A 24568-nucleotide genomic window follows, 5' to 3' on the forward strand; every position below is an offset into this window, starting at 1 on the left:
CAGGAAGTGAGTTGGCAGCAGTAAGGAGAGAAAGGCTCTCCCCATTTTGTTTGTCTACCTTTTTGTTTATTGACCTTGAGTGTTTTTGTTTGTTTGTTTTCTTTTTGTCTTTAAAAACCACCTAACAGCAGCATTTTGCTGACTGAAGGGTGGTTATGTAGTGTGTTTTATTTTTAATCATGGACAGATTCCCCGGCAACGACATGGAGATGGAGGGACTTGCAAGAAAGGATAAAGAAAATGGGCTGGATAATAGACGGAGAGGTAAAGAAAATGGACTTGACAACAGACAAAGAGATAAATAAAATGAAGAGCCCGGCCAACGAAGAGGTGAGAAAGGTAAGGATAAGCAAGAGGTACAAAGAAGAGTATGCACAAAGGAAGCAACAGTAACTGTAGAAGTAGAAAATGTAAAAGATGCAAGAAGATTTGATATAACCAAAGCAGTCACGGAGCTGATTGGAGAAGGAAGAATGCTGGCGGTGAGACCCAAACAAACAAAGGGAGTATGAAGTAACAATGGAGACTGAAGATGACACCGAAATTTTAATAGACAATGGATTGACAATTAAAGGAGTGAAATCTGAAGTACGGAGGTTACAAAACAGAGACTATGTTGTTTCGTTCAAGCATCTGCCTGTTTACCTAGCAAATGAAGAAATGTTAAGCAAGCTAGAGAGATGGGGAGTTTTCCCCATATCTAAAATTAAAAGAAGATTGTATCCTGGCACAAACATAGAAGATGGAACAAGGTTTGTAAAAAACAGATTTCCGGAAGAGATGGTCTCCTTACCATACAGTACCAAAATCGAGACGGCGGAAGCGCCACAGCACTTTAGAGTCATGCACACCAATCAGGTAAAAACCTGTCGACTATGCATGAGCTCAGAAAATGTGATGAAGGAACGCCCAGAATTCAGGTGCTTCAAATGTGACGAAAGGGGACATTTCGCAAGGACCTGTACAGCTGTGTCGGGCCCGGATTGTAAATTGGCCCTAATACCTGCAGGGAGCTTGTCACGCCGAGTTGGCTTTGTCCGCTCGATTGACCAACGCGTACGCCTTGTTTTATCCTTGCAGGCCTAACTTCGCTGGTGAAAGCACTTGTGGGGTTTCTGTAGTGTAGTGGTCATCACGTTCGCCTAACACGCGAAAGGTCCTCGATTCGAAACCGAGCAGAAACAGTGCTCTTCTTTTGGCGAGAAAATAATAGCATCCACTGCCGCACCAGCAATGATCGTCGACAGGCACCCAATCAAAAAGGGTTATCAGCTCGATCTGCTTGAAGGTTTCCGTAGTGTAGTGGTTATCACGTTCGCCTCACACGCGAAAGGTCCCCAGTTCGAAACTGGGCGGAAACAACCTCTGGCTTTTATGACAATTGTCAAATCAGGCTTCTGTTGAGTACTGACGTTCACTGAAAACATTCTTTCTGCAGAGCGGTGTGAGGCTAGAAGTTTGAATTCAGCTCAGTGTTTACCGCCCCTCGCGGTGTCGCAAACTTGCGTAGAATCTGATTTCTTTTAGCTTTGTGTTGTGCATGAGCAGGTGGCCAGTGCGTTTGCTGGCCCTTCACGGTGCAGACCGTACAAGACAGCTCTATAAAAAAAGACTATAAATACTTGAAGCAGCACTGGCCTATTGGTTTCCGTAGTGTAGTGTTTATCATGTTTGCATTACACGCTAAAGGTCTCCTGTTCGAAACTGGGCGGAAGCATACAATTAGCGGACACTTTTGTCCAAAGCGACATACAATAGTGGAGGTATTCAACAAGACGAGGCAATGCATACGAAAAAGGGCTATTTATTCCAAGTAATTTGTTTGTGCTCAGAGAATTTAGTGCTGGAGTAGGAGTTTCGTTTTCTTTAGAGAGAGGGATATTCACCGGGGTTCGGGTGTACTCTGAAGAGATGGGTGTTAGCTGTCGTTTGAAGGACACCGGTGTATCCGTAATCCGAGTGGGAATGGGAAGGTGATTCCACCAGCGTAGAACATTGAATGAAAACATTGTGGAAAGTGACTTTCCGTCTCTCTGCGCTGGCACCACAAGACAGTGCTCTCACCCTAACCGGAGGCTCCTGTGGTTATCACGATGGCTTTACAAGCGGAGGGTCTCCTGTTAGCAACTGGGCGGAAACATTCAGATTTGCTTTTACGCACATTCTCAATTGGCTCTCTGCTCACTGGATGATCCACGATACAAGGGCATGGATCTGTCAAATGTCATGACTTGACGTTGTACGAGGATTTGACGAAAAAAATGCCCTGCAAACCTTAAAAAGCAACACCATCCCAGGACAATTCTTTTGATCCCCTTTCAGTGCACTTGCATTAAAGCCCGCGTGATGCGGCACTTTGTCAGTGTTACTGTATCATTCGGACATGGGGGCAGAGAGTTAAAGAATTCAGCCTGAGCGCACTGCCGCAGGCTCGGTTTGTCAGAAGTGGGATTCGAACCCACGCCTCCAGTGGAGACTGCGACCTGAACGCAGCGCCTTAGACCGCTCGGCCATCCTGACATGCAAGCTTGGCAGGAGCTGTCTCCTGGGAGCCACACCGCAGTACCGTGACATGGAATCTGGTGCTTCACAGCTTGCCCAGCTCCGGCTGTCCAGCTCATTGGCGCTGCAGGCAGCTAATCTGTGCTCGCCTCCTGGGGCTGCGCCTAGTTTCAATAGCCAACACTTGACAGCTGTCATTGCTTACGGCCACACCACCCTGAGGGGGCTATAGAGCAAACAGGAAGTGAGTTGGCAGCAGTAAGGAGAGAAAGGCTCTCCCCATTTTGTTTGTCTACCTTTTTGTTTATTGACCTTGAGTGTTTTTGTTTGTTTGTTTTCTTTTTGTCTTTAAAAACCACCTAACAGCAGCATTTTGCTGACTGAAGGGTGGTTATGTAGTGTGTTTTATTTTTAATCATGGACAGATTCCCCGGCAACGACATGGAGATGGAGGGACTTGCAAGAAAGGATAAAGAAAATGGGCTGGATAATAGACGGAGAGGTAAAGAAAATGGACTTGACAACAGACAAAGAGATAAATAAAATGAAGAGCCCGGCCAACGAAGAGGTGAGAAAGGTAAGGATAAGCAAGAGGTACAAAGAAGAGTATGCACAAAGGAAGCAACAGTAACTGTAGAAGTAGAAAATGTAAAAGATGCAAGAAGATTTGATATAACCAAAGCAGTCACGGAGCTGATTGGAGAAGGAAGAATGCTGGCGGTGAGACCCAAACAAACAAAGGGAGTATGAAGTAACAATGGAGACTGAAGATGACACCGAAATTTTAATAGACAATGGATTGACAATTAAAGGAGTGAAATCTGAAGTACGGAGGTTACAAAACAGAGACTATGTTGTTTCGTTCAAGCATCTGCCTGTTTACCTAGCAAATGAAGAAATGTTAAGCAAGCTAGAGAGATGGGGAGTTTTCCCCATATCTAAAATTAAAAGAAGATTGTATCCTGGCACAAACATAGAAGATGGAACAAGGTTTGTAAAAAAACAGATTTCCGGAAGAGATGGTCTCCTTACCATACAGTACCAAAATCGAGACGGCGGAAGCGCCACAGCACTTTAGAGTCATGCACACCAATCAGGTAAAAACCTGTCGACTATGCATGAGCTCAGAAAATGTGATGAAGGAACGCCCAGAATTCAGGTGCTTCAAATGTGACGAAAGGGGACATTTCGCAAGGACCTGTACAGCTGTGTCGGGCCCGGATTGTAAATTGGCCCTAATACCTGCAGGGAGCTTGTCACGCCGAGTTGGCTTTGTCCGCTCGATTGACCAACGCGTACGCCTTGTTTTATCCTTGCAGGCCTAACTTCGCTGGTGAAAGCACTTGTGGGGTTTCTGTAGTGTAGTGGTCATCACGTTCGCCTAACACGCGAAAGGTCCTCGATTCGAAACCGAGCAGAAACAGTGCTCTTCTTTTGGCGAGAAAATAATAGCATCCACTGCCGCACCAGCAATGATCGTCGACAGGCACCCAATCAAAAAGGGTTATCAGCTCGATCTGCTTGAAGGTTTCCGTAGTGTAGTGGTTATCACGTTCGCCTCACACGCGAAAGGTCCCCAGTTCGAAACTGGGCGGAAACAACCTCTGGCTTTTATGACAATTGTCAAATCAGGCTTCTGTTGAGTACTGACGTTCACTGAAAACATTCTTTCTGCAGAGCGGTGTGAGGCTAGAAGTTTGAATTCAGCTCAGTGTTTACCGCCCCTCGCGGTGTCGCAAACTTGCGTAGAATCTGATTTCTTTTAGCTTTGTGTTGTGCATGAGCAGGTGGCCAGTGCGTTTGCTGGCCCTTCACGGTGCAGACCGTACAAGACAGCTCTATAAAAAAAGACTATAAATACTTGAAGCAGCACTGGCCTATTGGTTTCCGTAGTGTAGTGTTTATCATGTTTGCATTACACGCTAAAGGTCTCCTGTTCGAAACTGGGCGGAAGCATACAATTAGCGGACACTTTTGTCCAAAGCGACATACAATAGTGGAGGTATTCAACAAGACGAGGCAATGCATACGAAAAAGGGCTATTTATTCCAAGTAATTTGTTTGTGCTCAGAGAATTTAGTGCTGGAGTAGGAGTTTCGTTTTCTTTAGAGAGAGGGATATTCACCGGGGTTCGGGTGTACTCTGAAGAGATGGGTGTTAGCTGTCGTTTGAAGGACACCGGTGTATCCGTAATCCGAGTGGGAATGGGAAGGTGATTCCACCAGCGTAGAACATTGAATGAAAACATTGTGGAAAGTGACTTTCCGTCTCTCTGCGCTGGCACCACAAGACAGTGCTCTCACCCTAACCGGAGGCTCCTGTGGTTATCACGATGGCTTTACAAGCGGAGGGTCTCCTGTTAGCAACTGGGCGGAAACATTCAGATTTGCTTTTACGCACATTCTCAATTGGCTCTCTGCTCACTGGATGATCCACGATACAAGGGCATGGATCTGTCAAATGTCATGACTTGACGTTGTACGAGGATTTGACGAAAAAAATGCCCTGCAAACCTTAAAAAGCAACACCATCCCAGGACAATTCTTTTGATCCCCTTTCAGTGCACTTGCATTAAAGCCCGCGTGATGCGGCACTTTGTCAGTGTTACTGTATCATTCGGACATGGGGGCAGAGAGTTAAAGAATTCAGCCTGAGCGCACTGCCGCAGGCTCGGTTTGTCAGAAGTGGGATTCGAACCCACGCCTCCAGTGGAGACTGCGACCTGAACGCAGCGCCTTAGACCGCTCGGCCATCCTGACATGCAAGCTTGGCAGGAGCTGTCTCCTGGGAGCCACACCGCAGTACCGTGACATGGAATCTGGTGCTTCACAGCTTGCCCAGCTCCGGCTGTCCAGCTCATTGGCGCTGCAGGCAGCTAATCTGTGCTCGCCTCCTGGGGCTGCGCCTAGTTTCAATAGCCAACACTTGACAGCTGTCATTGCTTACGGCCACACCACCCTGAGGGGGCTATAGAGCAAACAGGAAGTGAGTTGGCAGCAGTAAGGAGAGAAAGGCTCTCCCCATTTTGTTTGTCTACCTTTTTGTTTATTGACCTTGAGTGTTTTTGTTTGTTTGTTTTCTTTTTGTCTTTAAAAACCACCTAACAGCAGCATTTTGCTGACTGAAGGGTGGTTATGTAGTGTGTTTTATTTTTAATCATGGACAGATTCCCCGGCAACGACATGGAGATGGAGGGACTTGCAAGAAAGGATAAAGAAAATGGGCTGGATAATAGACGGAGAGGTAAAGAAAATGGACTTGACAACAGACAAAGAGATAAATAAAATGAAGAGCCCGGCCAACGAAGAGGTGAGAAAGGTAAGGATAAGCAAGAGGTACAAAGAAGAGTATGCACAAAGGAAGCAACAGTAACTGTAGAAGTAGAAAATGTAAAAGATGCAAGAAGATTTGATATAACCAAAGCAGTCACGGAGCTGATTGGAGAAGGAAGAATGCTGGCGGTGAGACCCAAACAAACAAAGGGAGTATGAAGTAACAATGGAGACTGAAGATGACACCGAAATTTTAATAGACAATGGATTGACAATTAAAGGAGTGAAATCTGAAGTACGGAGGTTACAAAACAGAGACTATGTTGTTTCGTTCAAGCATCTGCCTGTTTACCTAGCAAATTAAGAAATGTTAAGCAAGCTAGAGAGATGGGGAGTTTTCCCCATATCTAAAATTAAAAGAAGATTGTATCCTGGCACAAACATAGAAGATGGAACAAGGTTTGTAAAAAACAGATTTCCGGAAGAGATGGTCTCCTTACCATACAGTACCAAAATCGAGACGGCGGAAGCGCCACAGCACTTTAGAGTCATGCACACCAATCAGGTAAAAACCTGTCGACTATGCATGAGCTCAGAAAATGTGATGAAGGAACGCCCAGAATTCAGGTGCTTCAAATGTGACGAAAGGGGACATTTCGCAAGGACCTGTACAGCTGTGTCGGGCCCGGATTGTAAATTGGCCCTAATACCTGCAGGGAGCTTGTCACGCCGAGTTGGCTTTGTCCGCTCGATTGACCAACGCGTACGCCTTGTTTTATCCTTGCAGGCCTAACTTCGCTGGTGAAAGCACTTGTGGGGTTTCTGTAGTGTAGTGGTCATCACGTTCGCCTAACACGCGAAAGGTCCTCGGTTCGAAACCGAGCAGAAACAGTGCTCTTCTTTTGGCGAGAAAATAATAGCATCCATTGCCGCACCAGCAATGATCGTCGACAGGCACCCAATCAAAAAGGGTTATCAGCTCGATCTGCTTGAAGGTTTCCGTAGTGTAGTGGTTATCACGTTCGCCTCACACGCGAAAGGTCCCCAGTTCGAAACTGGGCGGAAACAACCTCTGGCTTTTATGACAATTGTCAAATCAGGCTTCTGTTGAGTACTGACGTTCACTGAAAACATTCTTTCTGCAGAGCGGTGTGAGGCTAGAAGTTTGAATTCAGCTCAGTGTTTACCGCCCCTCGCGGTGTCGCAAACTTGCGTAGAATCTGATTTCTTTTAGCTTTGTGTTGTGCATGAGCAGGTGGCCAGTGCGTTTGCTGGCCCTTCACGGTGCAGACAGTACAAGACAGCTCTATAAAAAAAGACTATAAATACTTGAAGCAGCACTGGCCTATTGGTTTCCGTAGTGTAGTGTTTATCATGTTTGCATTACACGCTAAAGGTCTCCTGTTCGAAACTGGGCGGAAGCATACAATTAGCGGACACTTTTGTCCAAAGCGACATACAATAGTGGAGGTATTCAACAAGACGAGGCAATGCATACGAAAAAGGGCTATTTATTCCAAGTAATTTGTTTGTGCTCAGAGAATTTAGTGCTGGAGTAGGAGTTTCGTTTTCTTTAGAGAGAGGGATATTCACCGGGGTTCGGGTGTACTCTGAAGAGATGGGTGTTAGCTGTCGTTTGAAGGACACCGGTGTATCCGTAATCCGAGTGGGAATGGGAAGGTGATTCCACCAGCGTAGAACATTGAATGAAAACATTGTGGAAAGTGACTTTCCGTCTCTCTGCGCTGGCACCACAAGACAGTGCTCTCACCCTAACCGGAGGCTCCTGTGGTTATCACGATGGCTTTACAAGCGGAGGGTCTCCTGTTAGCAACTGGGCGGAAACATTCAGATTTGCTTTTACGCACATTCTCAATTGGCTCTCTGCTCACTGGATGATCCACGATACAAGGGCATGGATCTGTCAAATGTCATGACTTGACGTTGTACGAGGATTTGACGAAAAAAATGCCCTGCAAACCTTAAAAAGCAACACCATCCCAGGACAATTCTTTTGATCCCCTTTCAGTGCACTTGCATTAAAGCCCGCGTGATGCGGCACTTTGTCAGTGTTACTGTATCATTCGGACATGGGGGCAGAGAGTTAAAGAATTCAGCCTGAGCGCACTGCCACAGGCTCGGTTTGTCAGAAGTGGGATTCGAACCCACGCCTCCAGTGGAGACTGCGACCTGAACGCAGCGCCTTAGACCGCTCGGCCATCCTGACATGCAAGCTTGGCAGGAGCTGTCTCCTGGGAGCCACACCGCAGTACCGTGACATGGAATCTGGTGCTTCACAGCTTGCCCAGCTCCGGCTGTCCAGCTCATTGGCGCTGCAGGCAGCTAATCTGTGCTCGCCTCCTGGGGCTGCGCCTAGTTTCAATAGCCAACACTTGACAGCTGTCATTGCTTACGGCCACACCACCCTGAGGGGGCTATAGAGCAAACAGGAAGTGAGTTGGCAGCAGTAAGGAGAGAAAGGCTCTCCCCATTTTGTTTGTCTACCTTTTTGTTTATTGACCTTGAGTGTTTTTGTTTGTTTGTTTTCTTTTTGTCTTTAAAAACCACCTAACAGCAGCATTTTGCTGACTGAAGGGTGGTTATGTAGTGTGTTTTATTTTTAATCATGGACAGATTCCCCGGCAACGACATGGAGATGGAGGGACTTGCAAGAAAGGATAAAGAAAATGGGCTGGATAATAGACGGAGAGGTAAAGAAAATGGACTTGACAACAGACAAAGAGATAAATAAAATGAAGAGCCCGGCCAACGAAGAGGTGAGAAAGGTAAGGATAAGCAAGAGGTACAAAGAAGAGTATGCACAAAGGAAGCAACAGTAACTGTAGAAGTAGAAAATGTAAAAGATGCAAGAAGATTTGATATAACCAAAGCAGTCACGGAGCTGATTGGAGAAGGAAGAATGCTGGCGGTGAGACCCAAACAAACAAAGGGAGTATGAAGTAACAATGGAGACTGAAGATGACACCGAAATTTTAATAGACAATGGATTGACAATTAAAGGAGTGAAATCTGAAGTACGGAGGTTACAAAACAGAGACTATGTTGTTTCGTTCAAGCATCTGCCTGTTTACCTAGCAAATGAAGAAATGTTAAGCAAGCTAGAGAGATGGGGAGTTTTCCCCATATCTAAAATTAAAAGAAGATTGTATCCTGGCACAAACATACAAGATGGAACAAGGTTTGTAAAAAACAGATTTCCGGAAGAGATGGTCTCCTTACCATACAGTACCAAAATCGAGACGGCGGAAGCGCCACAGCACTTTAGAGTCATGCACACCAATCAGGTAAAAACCTGTCGACTATGCATGAGCTCAGAAAATGTGATGAAGGAACGCCCAGAATTCAGGTGCTTCAAATGTGACGAAAGGGGACATTTCGCAAGGACCTGTACAGCTGTGTCGGGCCCGGATTGTAAATTGGCCCTAATACCTGCAGGGAGCTTGTCACGCTGAGTTGGCTTTGTTCGCTCGATTGACCAACGCGTACGCCTTGTTTTATCCTTGTTTTATCCTTGTTTTATGGCTCTCTGCTCACTGGATGACCCATGATACTAGGGCGTGGATCTGTCAAATGTCATGACTTGACGTTGTACGAGGATTTGACGAAAAAATTCCCTGCAAACCTTAAACGACAGACGTCTGCAAAAGATTGCAGTTCTTGAAACAAAGTTACCTCTGATCCGAGCAGAAGCGTTCGCTTACTCAATGGCAGAAAAAATGATGACCTTTCACACAGTCTACATTCGTTCTGTCAGTAACAGCGGCCGGCCGGCAAATAAAATTCTGACATTCCACAGGGCACACTCGCTTGGCGGACAAAAGCCACCGGGGGCTCTCTTTGCGTGTTCTTTCACCTGGTCAAACCGCTTTGAGGGGGGACCTTTCGAGTAGTTTTCGGCAACAGAACAGACTCTTCTAGCGACGGGTGGGCAGGCCTTCCACAGGCACGCGCGGCTCTACTGAAGCAAAAGAGGCTTGGCAAAGGACGAGGAAGAGAGGGAAGCGCCGCTCCAGCCGGGTCCGACGCTACTGCCTGATCTCTGTCTTGAACCACTGTACTCAGGGGAGAGCGCGAACGCAGTCCCCCACTACCAGAAATTATGACGTCGAGATTCCAACATTTGGGGAATTCGCAGGGGTCAGCGTGGCCGGAGTGCAATGGCCAAGCCTCGCCCTGGGTGAACCACCTTCTTGATCATGGTATCTCCCCTGCCAGGTAGGTATGAGTTGCCGGGTGGCGCAAATGGCAGCCGCCGTTTTCTATCGGCCGTACTCCAGGGCGGTGATGCCCAGCAACCGAGCATGGGGAATGGGCCAGCAACCCCTGTCCCCTGACGGCGCTGTACTTGCAGCAGACGTGCCTGTGCCTGCAAACCACTCGCTAGTAACTGTGGCAACGCATGAAGAGTTTGAGCTTCCTCCGGATGCTTGCTTTGTGTTTTGTCATCAGTTGGGGCTGCCAACACATGGATTCCACTGGACGCACTCGATCTGGGGATAACAGACCCTCTATGGGGGGAGGGGAGGGGATCCTCTTGTTCTTTCTTTTCCTCCATCTGTTTTCTTTCTCTACAGATGTCGTTTTTCTCTGCTTAGTTTCTGATTTGGTCTATTTGGACATGTCGACCTCCTGCTTTGCTGCGGTTCGGACCGCCTTTGCCTAGAGCTCCGTGCTTTGCACTCTTGCCTTGTATATTTTGTGTCCTGTTTTCTTACGTCAGCCTATCAGCACAGTGCTCAAACGACATAGCTTGAAGAACACGACGGGATCTACAAACGTTCCGCAAAAGAACTTCACTGACGAAAGCGGAAGCGCTAACGAAACAACCTCTCGCTGCAAGCACCTTACATTCCTGGGACGGGAAACCACCGACGGCTGGCTGCGAAATTGCCTCTGGTTCAGATTGGTTTAGAACCGTCCCTCTGCCTAAAACGCCACAGACGTCTGCAAAAGATTGCAGTTCTTGAAACAAAGTTACCTCTGATCCGAGCAGAAGCGTTCGCTTACTTAATGGCAGATAAAATGATGACCTTTCACACGGTCTGCATTCGTTCCATCAGTAACAGCGGCAGGCTGGCAAATAAAATCCTGACATTCCACAGGGCACACTCGCTTGGCGGACAAAAGCCACCGGGGGCTCTCTTTGCGTGTTCCTTCACCTGGTCAAACCGCTTTGAGGGGGGACCTTTCGAGTAGTTTTCGGCGTCAGAACAGACTCTTCCAGCGACGGGTGGGCAGGCCTTCCACAGGCGCGCGCAGCTCTACTGGAGCAAAAGAGGCTTGGCAAAGGACGAGGAAGAGAGGGAAGCGCCGCTCCAGCCGGGCCCGACGCTACCGCCTGAACTCTGTCTTGAACCACTGTGCTCAGGGGAGAGCGCGAACGCAGTCCCCCACTACCAGAAATTATGCAGTCGAGATTCCCACATTTGGGGAGTTCGCAGACATCTGCCCAGGGAACGTGCAATGGTAACTGTAGACTGTAGACTCTCGTCCAACGAGAAGCCGCGATTGTCTACAGTTTGCTTAGACCCTGGGCTAATCGGAGGGATGCATTGTCTAAAGTTTAAAATCAGGGCCAATCAGCGCTGAGGATTTTCCAAAGTTTCTCTTGCTCTGAATGCTCAATTTATCGGGTCAGAAAGTTCATCTGCTGTCGAGATTAGTTCGTATGTTAAAGTGATTTTGTGTGGAAAGTTATTTTTATACTGTTATATTGATGCACAGTATGTTTTGTTCACGACATGTTTGAAATATCTCACTTTTTGAGCAGTATTCGTGAGGCTGCGCCTTCAGAAAGTACACCTGTTGTTGAGATTTCGTGTGGTAAGTTATTTTTATACTGTTATATTGATGCACAATATGTTCTGGTTACATCACGTTCGAAGTTTTTCACTCTTTGTGCAGCATTTTGTCTTTGTTCGTGAGGCTGCGCTGTCAGCAAGTACACCTGTCATAGTGATTTAGAGCGGTAGGTTATTTTTATCCTGTTCTGATAAACAGTATGTTTTGCTCACATCACATTTAAAATATTTCACTGTGTGTGCAGTATTTTGTCTGTGTGCCTGACGCTGCGCTGTCAGACGTTCATCCATTACAGAGATTTTGTGCGGTAAGTTATTTTTATTGTTACATTAATGCTAAGGTCACATCATGTTTGAAATATCTCATTCTTTGTGCAGTGTTTGGTCTGTGCTGGTGACGCTGTGTCGTCAGAAAGTTCACCTGTCCTAGAGATTTCGTGTTGTAGGTTATTTTTATACTGTGATATTACTTATATGTATATATGGCTGCACAAAACCTGAAAAAGTTTAGCTTATGTATTATTTTCAACGCTCGTGTCGGTTTGATAGCTCCATTCACATAGTAAACAGTTGTTTCATTAAAATATAGCAACCATCATGCTAATAAATAAATATCCCTTCATATACAGCAATATATGTGACCATGACAATTATTATCATTAGTTGTTACTATGAGAAGTAAAGAACATTTTAAGATCTTAGCTGGGACAAAACATATGATCCATACCTGTACACAGTAAAATCATCAGAGTAAAATTTACTCAGTTCAGAGAACATTTGGTCCCTCTCTAAATTGAGCAAAATTTACTCAGCAGCAGAGTAAAGTTAATGAGCCGATGATGAGTTTAATTAAGTGATGATTGAGGACTGATGATGAACACCTGCTGTTAATATGCAGAAACAGAAGAGAAGCAGCAGCAGCTACGCTCATTGCTTACCTGATTGACTTTATTTCTGTCAGATGTTCAAAAAATCCATATGAGACTGTGGCGAGGGGGCGTGGCCGAGAGCCGTGGGAACGGAGTAAGGCCACCGCGTAAGTGGATACACCTGCGGTGCGCACCTGCCTCGGATCCCACGGAAGGAGCTCTGGACCATAAAAGGAGGAACTATGGCAGAGGAAGCCGAGAGAGGACCGGGCCCGGACATATTTTACTTTTGCTTTCAGTTTGACGGCAGTCTTCGTGAGGAGCTGCCGTCCGTCCGTTTTGGTTTAGACACGGAGACTGCCGTCCCTGTTATTAATAAATATTTTAAAACTGCGTTGGTTCTCCGCCTCCTTCTTTCTGGCGGCCAAAGGGCCATGAACTTTATTACAGTGGTGCCGAAGCCCGGGAGAAGGAGGGACGCGTTGTCCAGATGCCCTTGCCGCTGAGAGAGGGGCGAGTGTTTGGGAGTTAACCCGAGTGGAGGAGAAACCTGTTCGTCTGCCCAGAGTGCCGGGACGGCCTGAGGCTGGCAAGGAAAGGATCTGCCTGCTGCCGTCTCCCAGCATGGGGAGGAGCAGGAGACGCAGGGCTCACCACCGAAGGGGAAAGTGCTGAAGGGAGCCATCCCACAGAACCCGGGGGAGTTGCCGCGATCCACCATGATGCCAGAGCCTGCATCCATCCACGGAAGCGGAGCAGGAGACCAGAGATGCCGCCAGCCAGCCAGGAGAACCGCCGCCGGACGCCAGAAGACAGACGGGTGGATAGATTCCTCCACAGGGCTCCCAGCACGTCATCGCATCTCTCAGCTGGTGGAGGACCGAGTGGCAGCGTGTCTGGAGAACCGAACCCCAATTTTTTTTTTCATTTTCCTCTCTCCCCTTTCCTGCCGTACTCTGTCTTTCCTTTTTTTTCATCTCCTGTTCTCTCGGCCCATCTCATATAGGTCTCGCAGGGGCTGTGGCGTCAACCCCCCCATTGTCTCCGTGAGGAGCTGCCGTCCCTGTTATTAATAAATATTTTTAAACTACGTCGGTTCTCCGCCTCCTTCTTCCAGGCGGCCAAAGGGCCGTGAACTTTATTACAGAGACTTATAGTGAAGTCCAGTGTTGTAATGAGAAACTAAATCATTTGGTGATGAAAGGTTAGTAATTTCAGGAAGAGAGTTAATACTAGCAAAAAAAGGATTCTAAATTAATATGTTTTATGTTACGGAAGGAAATAGTACGGAGAGATTTGGTGGAAGAAAGAGAGAGTGCAAAATTAAATCAGAGGAGAAAATTATCCGTTATAGGGAGTTCCTCAGCAGAGAGGTCAATGGGTGAAACACCAGAGCAGCAGATGAGGTTGAGGGTGTGTCCTTTAGAGTGTGTGGGAACATTGACATGCTGTTGAAGTCCAAAGCTCTCAAGACAGGATATAAAATCTCTTGTAAGGGAGTTATTAAAATTATCCACATGAATATTAAAATCTCCTAAAACCATAATATTAGGTGAGAGGGTGGTAATATGTGTTAAAAAGCAGCAAAGTCATTTAGAAATTCATTATTTAGTTTGGGTGGACGATAAATTATGGAAACATTTGTAGGTGTGGATCCAGAAAGTTTTGAAATCATAGATTCGAATGAAGGAATAATGTGAAAATGTTTTTAAAGGAAAATGAGAAAGATTTTCAAGAATGTGTTCTCAAAAATTTCTACATTTGTTTCAGAAACAAAGTGCATAAAAGACCAGTTTCAGAACAATTTTGGAAAAAAATATTTGTGGAAATAGACGAAGAGGGAATCTGGAAGAATTTAAAATGGAAATATTTAGACGCAAAAATTGAAACGTTGGATTATTTCATCAGACATAATGTTATTTTCACTGAAACAAAACTGGCACAAATTGGAAGCAGTGAGAATGCATTATGCAAAATATGTGGACTGGAAAATGAAGGTATTATGCATTTGTTTTTAAAATGTGTTGAATTTAATACATTTATGGCAAAGTTAAAAGAAAGTATTAAACAAATGATGAAAAGTAAAACTGATTGAGGAGGAGACAGAATGGTATAAAATATTTTTATTTGGTTTTAATTAGGGATGCACCGATATGGATTTTTTGGCCGATACCGATAACCGATAATTCTTCAGACTTGGAGGCCGATAGCCGATATGTATAGGCCGATAATAATAAATATTTTAAATTGTTATATTTTTATACAGCAAACTTCATAAAAGATTGAACTGCTCTTATGAACTGAATAGTCTATACTTGAAGCAAAAAAGATATGATTTCGAAATTGCAAGGTGTCAACATCGGATCGATAACGATAATCTTAAAAATAGCATTTATCGGACAATAACGATATGGGCGCCGATATATCGTGCATCCCTAGTTTTAATGGAAGTAAAACAAGAATTGCCAATTTGTTTCTATCAGTTGCAAGAACTGTAATTTGAGAAAGGAGAAACATTGTTAAAAATAAACATGCTAAAATGGAGTTATGGACAATGTGTAAAAGAAACTGGAAAACTATATTAAAACTGTGGAACAATATTTTAGAATGGAAGAAAAAGAGACTGAATTTTACAAAACGTTTATGTTGAATACTCCTTATATTACGTACTCACTAGATGGTTTGAAAATAGATTTGCCAGAATGATTATGCTTGTTGTTTTCCTGTTTTGAAACCAACATAATGTCATAAGGAATGTTTGTAAATGATATTTTTATATGCTTCTGAACTGATGTTTTGAAAAAAAAAAACATATACTTGGATCGATACAGAGAATATTAGCATGGCCCCTGCGAAAGGATGACACGCAAATCCGTGAAGCGCTCCATATTGCTGTTTTAGTGCGTGGGTAAAAGTACAGAAATGAAAAAAGACAAAAGGCTTTTCACGATTCCAAATGGTGCATGAGGATGGGTTTAGCAAATCGTGGGAGGTGCTACTGGGTCAACTGGAAAGTCTACATGTATGGTGAAAACGAATGTGGGATGCTTTGATCGTTTGTTTTGTTGTGCTAATGCACTTCCAAAGCCCTTGCTTTAGTGGGACTTTGCCATAGGCTATCCTGACACTCTAATTTCCCCCTGTCCATAAACTTGGTGACCTACTGCATCAATCAGTGTGCCTAGCACTGACAGGGCCAAAGCTCTGTAGTGCACGGCATACAAGTGGGAACATGGCTATTTGGGTCCCACCACCTTGAAGGAACATTGCTGGGACTCGAGGCGTACATATGCCCTGAGCCTGACTGCTGGTCTGTGCTTGCTACGGTGGCACATATACTAAAATTGGATCGATACAGAGAAGATTAGCATGGCCCCTGCGAAAGGATGACACGCAAATCAGTGAAGCGCTCCATATTGCTGTTTTAGTGCGTGGGTAAAAGTACAGAAATGAAAAAAGACAAAAGGCTTTTCACGATTCCAAATGGTGCATGAGGATGGGTTTAGCAAATCGTGGGAGGTGCTGCTGGGTCAACTGGAAAGTCTACATGCATGGTGAAAACGAATGTGGGATGCTTTGATCGTTTGCTTTGTTGTGCAACCAATGCACTTCCAAAGCCCTTGCTTTACTGGGACTTTGCCATAGGCTATCCTGACACTCTAATTCCCCCCTGTCCATAAACTTGGTGACCTACTGCATCAATCAGTGTGCCTAGCACTGACAGGGCCAAAGCTCTGTAGTGGACGGCATACAAGTGGGAACATGGCTCTCCAGGTCCCACCACCTTGGAGGAACATTGCTGGGACTCGAGGCGTACATATGCCCTGAGCCTGTCCACTCCTCCGTGCTCGCTACGGTGGCACATATACTAAAATTGGATCGATACAGAGAAGATTAGCATGGCCCCTGCGAAAGGATGACACGCAAATCCGTGAAGCGCTCCATATTGCTGTTTTAGTGCGTGGGTAAAAGTACAGAAATGAAAAAAGACAAAAGGCTTTTCACGATTCCAAATGGTGCATGAGGATGGGTTTAGCAAATCGTGGGAGGTGCTGCTGGGTCAACTGGAAAGTCTACATGCATGGTGAAAACGAATGTGGGATGCTTTGATCGTTTGCTTTGTTGTGCAACCAATGCACTTCCAAAGCCCTTGCTTTACTGGGACTTTGCCATAGGCTATCCTGACACTCTAATTTCCCCCTGTCCATAAACTTGGTGACCTACTGCATCAATCAGTGTGCCTAGCACTGACAGGGCCAAAGCTCTGTAGTGCACGGCATACAAGTGGGAACATGGCTCTCCAGGTCCCACCACCTTGGAGGAACATTGCTGGGACTCGAGGCGTACATATGCCCTGAGCCTGACTGCTGATCTGGCTCGCTATGGTGGCACATATACTAAAATTGGATCGGTACAGAGAAGATTAGCATGGCCCCTGCGAAAGTATGACACGCAAATCCGTGAAGCGCTCCATATTGCTTTTTTAGTGCGTGGGTAAAAGTACAGAAATGAAAAAAGACAAAAGGCTTTTCACGTTTCCAAATGGTGCATGACGATGGGTTTAGGAAATCGTGGGAGGTGCTGCTGGGTCAACTGGAAAGTCTACATGCATGGTGAAAACGAATGTGGGATGCTTTGATCATTTGTTTTGTTGTGCTAATGCACTTCCAAAGCCCTTGCTTTAGTGGGACTTTGCCATAGGCTATCCTGACACTCTAATTTCCCCCCGTCCATAAACTTGGTGACCTACTGCATCAATCAGTGTGCCTAGCACTGACAGGGCCAAAGCTCTGTAGTGCACGGCATACAAGTGGGAACATGGCTCTCCGGTTCCCACCACCCTGGAGGAACATTGCTGGGACTCGAGGCGTACATATGCCCTGAGCCTGACCACTGGTCTGTGCTCGCTACGGTGGCACATATACTAAAATTGGATCGATACAGAGAAGATTAGCATGGCCCCTGCGAAAGGATGACACGCAAATCCGTGAAGCGCTCCATATTGCTGTTTTAGTGCGTGGGTAAAAGTACAGAAATGAAAAAAGACAAAAGGCTTTTCACGATTCCAAATGGTGCATGAGGATGGGTTTAGCAAATCGTGGGAGGTGCTGCTGGGTCAACTGGAAAGTCTACATGCATGGTGAAAACGAATGTGGGATGCTTTGATCGTTTGCTTTGTTGTGCAACCAATGCACTTCCAAAGCCCTTGCTTAACTGGGACTTTGCCATAGGCTATCCTGACACTCTAATTTCCCCCTGTCCATAAACTTGGTGACCTACTGCATCAATCAGTGTGCCTAGCACTGACAGGGCCAAAGCTCTGTAGTGCACGGCATACAAGTGGGAACATGGCTCTCCAGGTCCCACCACCTTGGAGGAACATTGCTGGGACTCGAGGCGTACATATGCCCTGAGCCTGTCCACTCGTCCGTGCTCGCTACGGTGGGACATATACTAAAATTGGATCGATACAGAGAAGATTAGCATGGCCCCTGCGAAAGGATGACACGCAAATCCGTGAAGCGCTCCATATTGCTGTTTTAGTGCGTGGGTAAAAGTACAGAAATGAAAAAAGACAAAAGGCTTTTCACGATTCCAAATGGTGCATGAGGATGGGTTTAGCAAATCGTGGGAGGTGCTGCTGGGTCAACTGGAAAGTCTACATGCATGGTGAAAACGAATGTGGGATGCTTTGATCGTTTGCTTTGTTGTGCAACCAATGCACTTCCAAAGCCCTTGCTTTACTGGGACTTTGCCATAGGCTATCCTGACACTCTAATTTCCCCCTGTCCATAAACTTGGTGACCTACTGCATCAATCAGTGTGCCTAGCACTGACAGGGCCAAAGCTCTGTAGTGCACGGCATACAAGTGGGAACATGGCTCTCCAGGTCCCACCACCTTGGAGGAACATTGCTCGGACTCGAGGCATACATATGCCCTGAGCCTGACTGCTGATCTGTGCTCGCTACGGTGGCACATATACTAAAATTGGATCGATACAGAGAAGATTAGCATGGCCCTTGCGAAAGGATGACACGCAAATCCGTGAAGCGCTCCATATTGCTTTTTTAGTGCGTGGGTAAAAGTACAGAAATGAAAAAAGACAAAAGGCTTTTCACGTTTCCAAATGGTGCATGACGATGGGTTTAGCAAATCGTGGGAGGTGCTGCTGGGTCAACTGGAAAGTCTACATGCATGGTGACAACGAATGTGGGATGCTTTGATCATTTGTTTTGTTGTGCTAATGCACTTCCAAAGCCCTTGCTTTAGTGGGATTGCCATAGGCTATCCTGACACTCTAATTTCCCCCCGTCCATAAACTTGGTGACCTACTGCATCAATCAGTGTGCCTAGCACTGACAGGGCCAAAGCTCTGTAGTGCACGGCATACAAGTGGGAACATGGCTCTCCGGTTCCCACCACCCTGGAGGAACATTGCTGGGACTCGAGGCGTACATATGCCCTGAGCCTGACCACTGGTCTGTGCTCGCTACGGTGGCACATATACTAAAATTGGATCGATACAGAGAAGATTAGCATGGCCCCTGCGAAAGGATGACACGCAAATCCGTGAAGCGCTCCATATTGCTGTTTTAGTGCGTGGGTAAAAGTACAGAAATGAAAAAAGACAAAAGGCTTTTCACGATTATAAATGGTGCATGAGGATGGGTTTAGCAAATCGTGGGAGGTGCTGCTGGGTCAACTGGAAAGTCTACATGCATGGTGAAAACGAATGTGGGATGCTTTGATCGTTTGCTTTGTTGTGCAACCAATGCACTTCCAAAGCCCTTGCTTAACTGGGACTTTGCCATAGGCTATCCTGACACTCTAATTTCCCCCTGTCCATAAACTTGGTGACCTACTGCATCAATCAGTGTGCCTAGCACTGACAGGGCCAAAGCTCTGTAGTGCACGGCATACAAGTGGGAACATGGCTCTCCAGGTCCCACCACCTTGGAGGAACATTGCTGGGACTCGAGGCGTACATATGCCCTGAGCCTGTTCACTCGTCCGTGCTCGCTACGGTGGCACATATACTAAAATTGGATCGATACAGAGAATATTAGCATGGCCCCTGCGAAAGGATGACACGCAAATCCGTGAAGCGCTTCATATTGCTGTTTTAGTGCGTGGGTAAAAGTACAGAAATGAAAAAAGACAAAAGGCTTTTCACGATTCCAAATGGTGCATGAGGATGGGTTTAGCAAATCGTGAGAGGTGCTGCTGGGTCAACTGGAAAGTCTACATGCATGGTGAAAACGAATGTGGGATGCTTTGATCGTTTGCTTTGTTGTGCAACCAATGCACTTCCAAAGCCCTTGCTTTACTGGGACTTTGCCATAGGCTATCCTGACACTCTAATTTCCCCCTGTCCATAAACTTGGTGACCTACTGCATCAATCAGTGTGCCTAGCACTGACAGGGCCAAAGCTCTGTAGTGCACGGCATACAAGTGGGAACATGGCTCTCCAGGTCCCACCACCTTGGAGGAACATTGCTGGGACTCGAGGCGTACATATGCCCTGAGCCTGACTGCTGATCTGTGCTCGCTACGGTGGCACATATACTAAAATTGGATCAATACAGAGAAGATTAGCATGGCCCCTGCGAAAGGATGACACGCAAATCCGTGAAGCGCTCCATATTGCTTTTTTAGTGCGTGGGTAAAAGTACAGAAATGAAAAAAGACAAAAGGCTTTTCACGTTTCCAAATGGTGCATGAGGATGGGTTTAGGAAATCGTGGGAGGTGCTGCTGGGTCAACTGGAAAGTCTACATGCATGGTGAAAACGAATGTGGGATGCTTTGATCATTTGTTTTGTTGTGCTAATGCACTTCCAAAGCCCTTGCTTTAGTGGGATTGCCATAGGCTATCGTGACACTCTAATTTCCCCCCGTCCATAAACTTGGTGACCTACTGCATCAATCAGTGTGCCTAGCACTGACAGGGCCAAAGCTCTGTAGTGCACGGTATATAAGTGGGAACATGGCTCTTCGGGTCCCACCACCTTGAAGGAACATTGCTGGGACTCGAGGCGTACATATGCCCTGAGCCTGACCACTGGTCTGTGCTCGCTACGGTGGCACATATACTAAAATTGGATCGATACAGAGAAGATTAGCATGCCCCCTGCGAAAGGATGACACGCAGATCCGTGAAGCGCTCCATATTGCTGTTTTAGTGCGTGGGTAAAAGTACAGAAATGAAAAAAGACAAAAGGCTTTTCACGATTCCAAATGGTGCATGAGGATGGGTTTAGCAAATCGTGGGAGGTGCTGCTGGGTCAACTGGAAAGTCTACATGCATGGTGAAAACGAATGTGGGATGCTTTGATCGTTTGCTTTGTTGTGCAACCAATGCACTTCCAAAGCCCTTGCTTTACTGGGACTTTGCCATAGGCTATCCTGACACTCTAATTTCCCCCTGTCCATAAACTTGGTGACCTACTGCATCAATCAGTGTGCCTAGCACTGACAGGGCCAAAGCTCTGTAGTGCACGGCATACAAGTGGGAACATGGCTCTCCAGGTCCCACCACCTTGGAGGAACATTGCTGGGATTCGAGGCGTACATATGCCCTGAGCCTGAATGCTGATCTGTGCTCGCTACGGTGGCACATATACTAAAATTGGATCGATACAGAGAAGATTAGCATGGCTCCTGCGAAAAGGAACCTGATGGATCTTCTCTGTCCCCACCCTGTGGCCCCCAGCAGTCCTCTCGACGTCACATGGCCTTAGACTGCAAGGTAGTGACCCCTGAACCCCATTGGGGTCACCTGTGACCTTGACAGGTGCTCATGCTTGCTGAAATTAAAGAAATTACCCAATATGGTAAAAAATCAAAGGCGGGAACTGGCATAATTAGCCATGTGCTTTCTGGGGTATGACAGGTGCATATTAATTAGCCATGTGCTGTAGACTGCTCTCATTGTATATCATATATTACATCATTTGAAAAAGAAAATCCATTTTAAATAAATTGAGTAACATATAATTATTAAAAATAGTATTATTTTTTAATAAATGTATTACATTATATTCAAATATAATTGTATGTTTATTTGCAACATAACTAAATATAGCTTTTTTGAATTGCATGTCAGTTAGATAAAATGTTTTTATAATCAGGACTTATATTTTACACCTTTTAAGAAATAAAATATTTTAATAGTTCAATAATAAACATACTGAAATATTGACTTTTAAATGTTTTAGAATTTTGTAAATTATATTGACCGTAATGTTCAGGTAACTTATTTATTAATATTAAATAACACATAATAAAATATTTAAACAACTGATTAAACTAAATATAGTACATAAAATATTAGGTTGTAGGATATAAGAAATATTACATTAAAATACTTTCAAATTTAAATTTCAGGCATTGATATTTAAATAGGTTTGTCATTTTTTTAAAGTTTAATAAATTATTTAAAAATTCAATTAAATATATTTTAAAATATTTCATTTACATCAATGTTTACAGTTATATTTACATATACACATATTTTTAGGTGTTACTGCATTTACATTGAACATTTACTTAAGTTTAATTTACAATATAATTTTATACCATTTTTATTTTTACTGTTAGCTAAACTACAGTTTATAACTTGTTTATGAATAATATACAGAACCCTAATATTACCATCCTTTAAATTACACAATAATAACATTAAAGCAACCACATGAATATGTGTACGCGGTGTATTTTTGGAAGCTTTATTTTATCCTTTAACACTTGTTTGCAATAAATGAATAGAAAAAATGATGAATGTAAAGTGTAATATAAATATTGTGTAAAGTTATTCGAGTCACAACAGATAACCCACTCTTGGGACACTGTAGCTACTGAACAAATCTTTAAAAAAAAGCTGAAATGTACAAAGAGATTAGAAATAAAATAGAAAAATGTTTATTTACACAAAATATATAACCATTTATACTTTTAACATATTAGGGCAGTACAATATAGCGTAAAATTATTTTATTATCACAACAGTTTATGCAATATTTAAAAAAAAAAATCACAAACATATGATAAATTATTTTATAAACTACCTTCCCAGTAGTTGCTGCTCGGCTATTTGCTAGAGCAGCTCAAAGCATAACCCAGAGCTGTAAATAAACACTAATAGCAGAAGTTAAGAAGAAAAAAGAAAATGACAACAGCCAATCAGAGTCAGAATATCTTGCCTATTTGTTTTAAAGACTAAATGTTTGCACCTTTACAGTGTTTTTAGACTTAGACTTAATTTTTAAAATTAGTTATTTGCATCTGAACAATATATTTTAACTGTTTAATATTATTAAGTAAATGATTTAATAACACAGATAAAAAAATGCATTTTTGTAGGGAAATGTTATCTTAGAAATAATAGCATTTTCTATGCTATCATAAAGCCCTAAAACTTATAAATGTATATATCTATTTGTTTTATACAAAATAAACATTTATCTTGCTTAATTGTTTTAAAGACTAAATGTTTGCACCTTGACAGTGTTTTTAGACTTATAATTTTTAGAATTAGAGTTAATTGCATCTAAACAATATTTTTCAACCCCTTAATATTATTAAGTAAATGATTTAATAACAGAAAAAAAATCATTTGTCTAGGAAAATGTTATTTTAGAAATAATCGCGATTTTCTATGCTATCATAAAGCCCTAAAACATATACATGTATATATCTATTTTTTGTAAAGCAAAATAAACATTTACAACAAAAGTGGTCGTCTTTATAGTCTGTTTTGTCTCCTTTTTAACTTCCTCTATCCACTGCACCGCTTTATAAATCGCGCTTCCTGGAGGTCCCGCCCAGCGGCCAATCGGAGCGCACGTTCAGTGGAACTTTCTCAAAGAGCCAACGGCACGCTACATGACATGACCAAATTCGGAAGCACGCTTTGTGGAACTTTGCGTCGACCAATCCCGAGCCAGGCGTCGGGCCAATCAGGAAGAAGGGAAAGTGGAACTGTGGAACGGGAAGGGAACCGAAGATTCTCCCGCAAGAGGCGCAAGGATGACACGCAAATCCGTGAAGCGCTCCATATTGCTTTTTTCAAGAGTTCACACTTAGCTGATAATCAATAAAGCGTATTTGGCATGCTGTCCCGGGAGAGAGCCCTGAGCTCGTAATATCCTCGAGCCCGGGGCTCCCTCCCATTAGAAGGGCGAGAGGGGAATTCGAGGTCAGGTAGGTCTCGAGAACTCCCCTGCTTGTCACCGTGAGACGTGTAAACTCAGGTTGTATTGGGTGATAATTTGTTTTAGTCGATTGGCTATGGTTTATGTTTTTGGACGGTGGGAGGAAACCGGGGAACCCGGGGAAAACCCACGCGAACACGGGGAGAACATGCAAACTCCACACAGAAACACCAACCAGCCCGATGGGTTGGACTAGCGGTGTTCTTGCTGTGAGGCAACAGTGCTAGCCACTGGGCCACCGTGTCGCCCGATCAGAAAAAGTGGGAGGATGTAGGGGTGGAAGGGGGGGAGCTTCAAGTCAAAGATAACTGGAGTGGAAAACTCAGGTTATTTATAATGCTTCCGTAATCATCTAATAGGGCTGATTACGGAGCTAACAAGGAGCCAGCCGTGTTGATTATAAGCACGTGATCCTCTCGAAATTAGTTTATGAATAAACCACACTTCAAGAGTTCACACTTAGCTGATAATCAATAAAGCGTATTTGGCATGCTGTCCCGGGAGAGAGCCCTGAGCTCGTAATATCCTCGAGCCCGGGGCTCCCTCCCATTAGAAGGGCGAGAGGGGAATTCGAGGTCAGGTAGGTCTCGAGAACTCCCCAAAAGGCAAAGGTTTTCATCTCGGGACAGCAGCCGCGTATTGAAGTGCCCCCCAAAAGGCGAGAGGTCAGTGCCATATCCGGCTGCTGAATGTAAATTGAAGTGAGATAGGTTACTGCAGGAGAAAAGTTGAAACTGATTCTTAGGAGAGGCTGGGGACTCTGTTGGAGTTGGGTTCGGGGAGGCAGGGTTGGGAGCCTAACGGAAGAAAGGAGAGTAGCAGAGGGATTTGGTGCTAGAAATAGGAAAGTAGCGGAGTAACTCAACGCTGAAAGAAGAAAAGTAGCGGA

At 44.7% G+C, this 24568-nt stretch overlaps 1 long non-coding RNA gene, 20 other non-coding genes and 2 pseudogenes across 21 annotated transcripts; 19 read left to right on the forward strand and 4 right to left on the reverse strand.

Annotated features, from left to right (window-relative positions):
- Nucleotides 1-1111: 1111 nt before the first annotated feature.
- Nucleotides 1112-1184, forward strand: trnav-aac (transfer RNA valine (anticodon AAC)). Its single transcript has one exon. It is a non-coding gene; the product is annotated as a tRNA-Val (tRNA).
- Nucleotides 1185-1288: 104 nt separating this feature from the next.
- trnav-cac (transfer RNA valine (anticodon CAC)) lies at nt 1289-1361 on the forward strand. The gene has a single exon. It is a non-coding gene; the product is annotated as a tRNA-Val (tRNA).
- Nucleotides 1362-2437: 1076 nt separating this feature from the next.
- trnal-cag (transfer RNA leucine (anticodon CAG)) lies at nt 2438-2520 on the reverse strand. The gene has a single exon. It is a non-coding gene; the product is annotated as a tRNA-Leu (tRNA).
- A 1332-nt stretch (nt 2521-3852) lies between these two features.
- trnav-uac (transfer RNA valine (anticodon UAC)) lies at nt 3853-3925 on the forward strand. Its single transcript has one exon. It is a non-coding gene; the product is annotated as a tRNA-Val (tRNA).
- Nucleotides 3926-4029: 104 nt separating this feature from the next.
- Nucleotides 4030-4102, forward strand: trnav-cac (transfer RNA valine (anticodon CAC)). The gene has a single exon. It is a non-coding gene; the product is annotated as a tRNA-Val (tRNA).
- A 1076-nt stretch (nt 4103-5178) lies between these two features.
- trnal-cag (transfer RNA leucine (anticodon CAG)) lies at nt 5179-5261 on the reverse strand. Its single transcript has one exon. It is a non-coding gene; the product is annotated as a tRNA-Leu (tRNA).
- A 1331-nt stretch (nt 5262-6592) lies between these two features.
- Nucleotides 6593-6665, forward strand: trnav-aac (transfer RNA valine (anticodon AAC)). Its single transcript has one exon. It is a non-coding gene; the product is annotated as a tRNA-Val (tRNA).
- A 104-nt stretch (nt 6666-6769) lies between these two features.
- On the forward strand, nt 6770-6842 carry trnav-cac (transfer RNA valine (anticodon CAC)). Its single transcript has one exon. It is a non-coding gene; the product is annotated as a tRNA-Val (tRNA).
- Nucleotides 6843-7918: 1076 nt separating this feature from the next.
- On the reverse strand, nt 7919-8001 carry trnal-cag (transfer RNA leucine (anticodon CAG)). The gene has a single exon. It is a non-coding gene; the product is annotated as a tRNA-Leu (tRNA).
- Nucleotides 8002-9854: 1853 nt separating this feature from the next.
- LOC137494476 (U1 spliceosomal RNA) lies at nt 9855-10018 on the reverse strand. The gene has a single exon (XR_011014434.2). It is a non-coding gene; the product is annotated as a U1 spliceosomal RNA (small nuclear RNA).
- Nucleotides 10019-11537: 1519 nt separating this feature from the next.
- On the forward strand, nt 11538-12644 carry LOC141381902 (uncharacterized). The gene is made up of 4 exons (XR_012402804.1): nt 11538-11618; nt 11700-11763; nt 11842-11904; nt 12558-12644. It is a non-coding gene; the product is annotated as an uncharacterized lncRNA (long non-coding RNA).
- A 2614-nt stretch (nt 12645-15258) lies between these two features.
- On the forward strand, nt 15259-15359 carry LOC137495089 (U6 spliceosomal RNA; annotated as a pseudogene).
- A 420-nt stretch (nt 15360-15779) lies between these two features.
- LOC137494871 (U6 spliceosomal RNA) lies at nt 15780-15886 on the forward strand. Its single transcript, XR_011014815.2, has one exon. It is a non-coding gene; the product is annotated as a U6 spliceosomal RNA (small nuclear RNA).
- A 423-nt stretch (nt 15887-16309) lies between these two features.
- Nucleotides 16310-16416, forward strand: LOC137494621 (U6 spliceosomal RNA). The gene has a single exon (XR_011014567.1). It is a non-coding gene; the product is annotated as a U6 spliceosomal RNA (small nuclear RNA).
- A 426-nt stretch (nt 16417-16842) lies between these two features.
- LOC141382082 (U6 spliceosomal RNA) lies at nt 16843-16945 on the forward strand. The gene has a single exon (XR_012403029.1). It is a non-coding gene; the product is annotated as a U6 spliceosomal RNA (small nuclear RNA).
- Nucleotides 16946-17365: 420 nt separating this feature from the next.
- On the forward strand, nt 17366-17472 carry LOC141384308 (U6 spliceosomal RNA). The gene has a single exon (XR_012405374.1). It is a non-coding gene; the product is annotated as a U6 spliceosomal RNA (small nuclear RNA).
- A 419-nt stretch (nt 17473-17891) lies between these two features.
- On the forward strand, nt 17892-18002 carry LOC141382052 (U6 spliceosomal RNA). The gene has a single exon (XR_012402996.1). It is a non-coding gene; the product is annotated as a U6 spliceosomal RNA (small nuclear RNA).
- Nucleotides 18003-18425: 423 nt separating this feature from the next.
- On the forward strand, nt 18426-18532 carry LOC141382051 (U6 spliceosomal RNA). Its single transcript, XR_012402995.1, has one exon. It is a non-coding gene; the product is annotated as a U6 spliceosomal RNA (small nuclear RNA).
- A 418-nt stretch (nt 18533-18950) lies between these two features.
- Nucleotides 18951-19057, forward strand: LOC137494971 (U6 spliceosomal RNA). The gene has a single exon (XR_011014915.2). It is a non-coding gene; the product is annotated as a U6 spliceosomal RNA (small nuclear RNA).
- Nucleotides 19058-19480: 423 nt separating this feature from the next.
- Nucleotides 19481-19587, forward strand: LOC137494622 (U6 spliceosomal RNA). The gene has a single exon (XR_011014568.2). It is a non-coding gene; the product is annotated as a U6 spliceosomal RNA (small nuclear RNA).
- A 423-nt stretch (nt 19588-20010) lies between these two features.
- LOC137494806 (U6 spliceosomal RNA) lies at nt 20011-20117 on the forward strand. Its single transcript, XR_011014751.2, has one exon. It is a non-coding gene; the product is annotated as a U6 spliceosomal RNA (small nuclear RNA).
- Nucleotides 20118-20535: 418 nt separating this feature from the next.
- On the forward strand, nt 20536-20642 carry LOC141382062 (U6 spliceosomal RNA). Its single transcript, XR_012403006.1, has one exon. It is a non-coding gene; the product is annotated as a U6 spliceosomal RNA (small nuclear RNA).
- A 423-nt stretch (nt 20643-21065) lies between these two features.
- On the forward strand, nt 21066-21139 carry LOC141382093 (U6 spliceosomal RNA; annotated as a pseudogene).
- Nucleotides 21140-24568: the final 3429 nt, after the last annotated feature.

The sequence above is a fragment of the Danio rerio genome, chromosome 4, assembly GCF_049306965.1.
Source record: "Danio rerio strain Tuebingen ecotype United States chromosome 4, GRCz12tu, whole genome shotgun sequence".
In the NCBI taxonomy this organism is placed as follows: domain Eukaryota; kingdom Metazoa; phylum Chordata; class Actinopteri; order Cypriniformes; family Danionidae; genus Danio; species Danio rerio.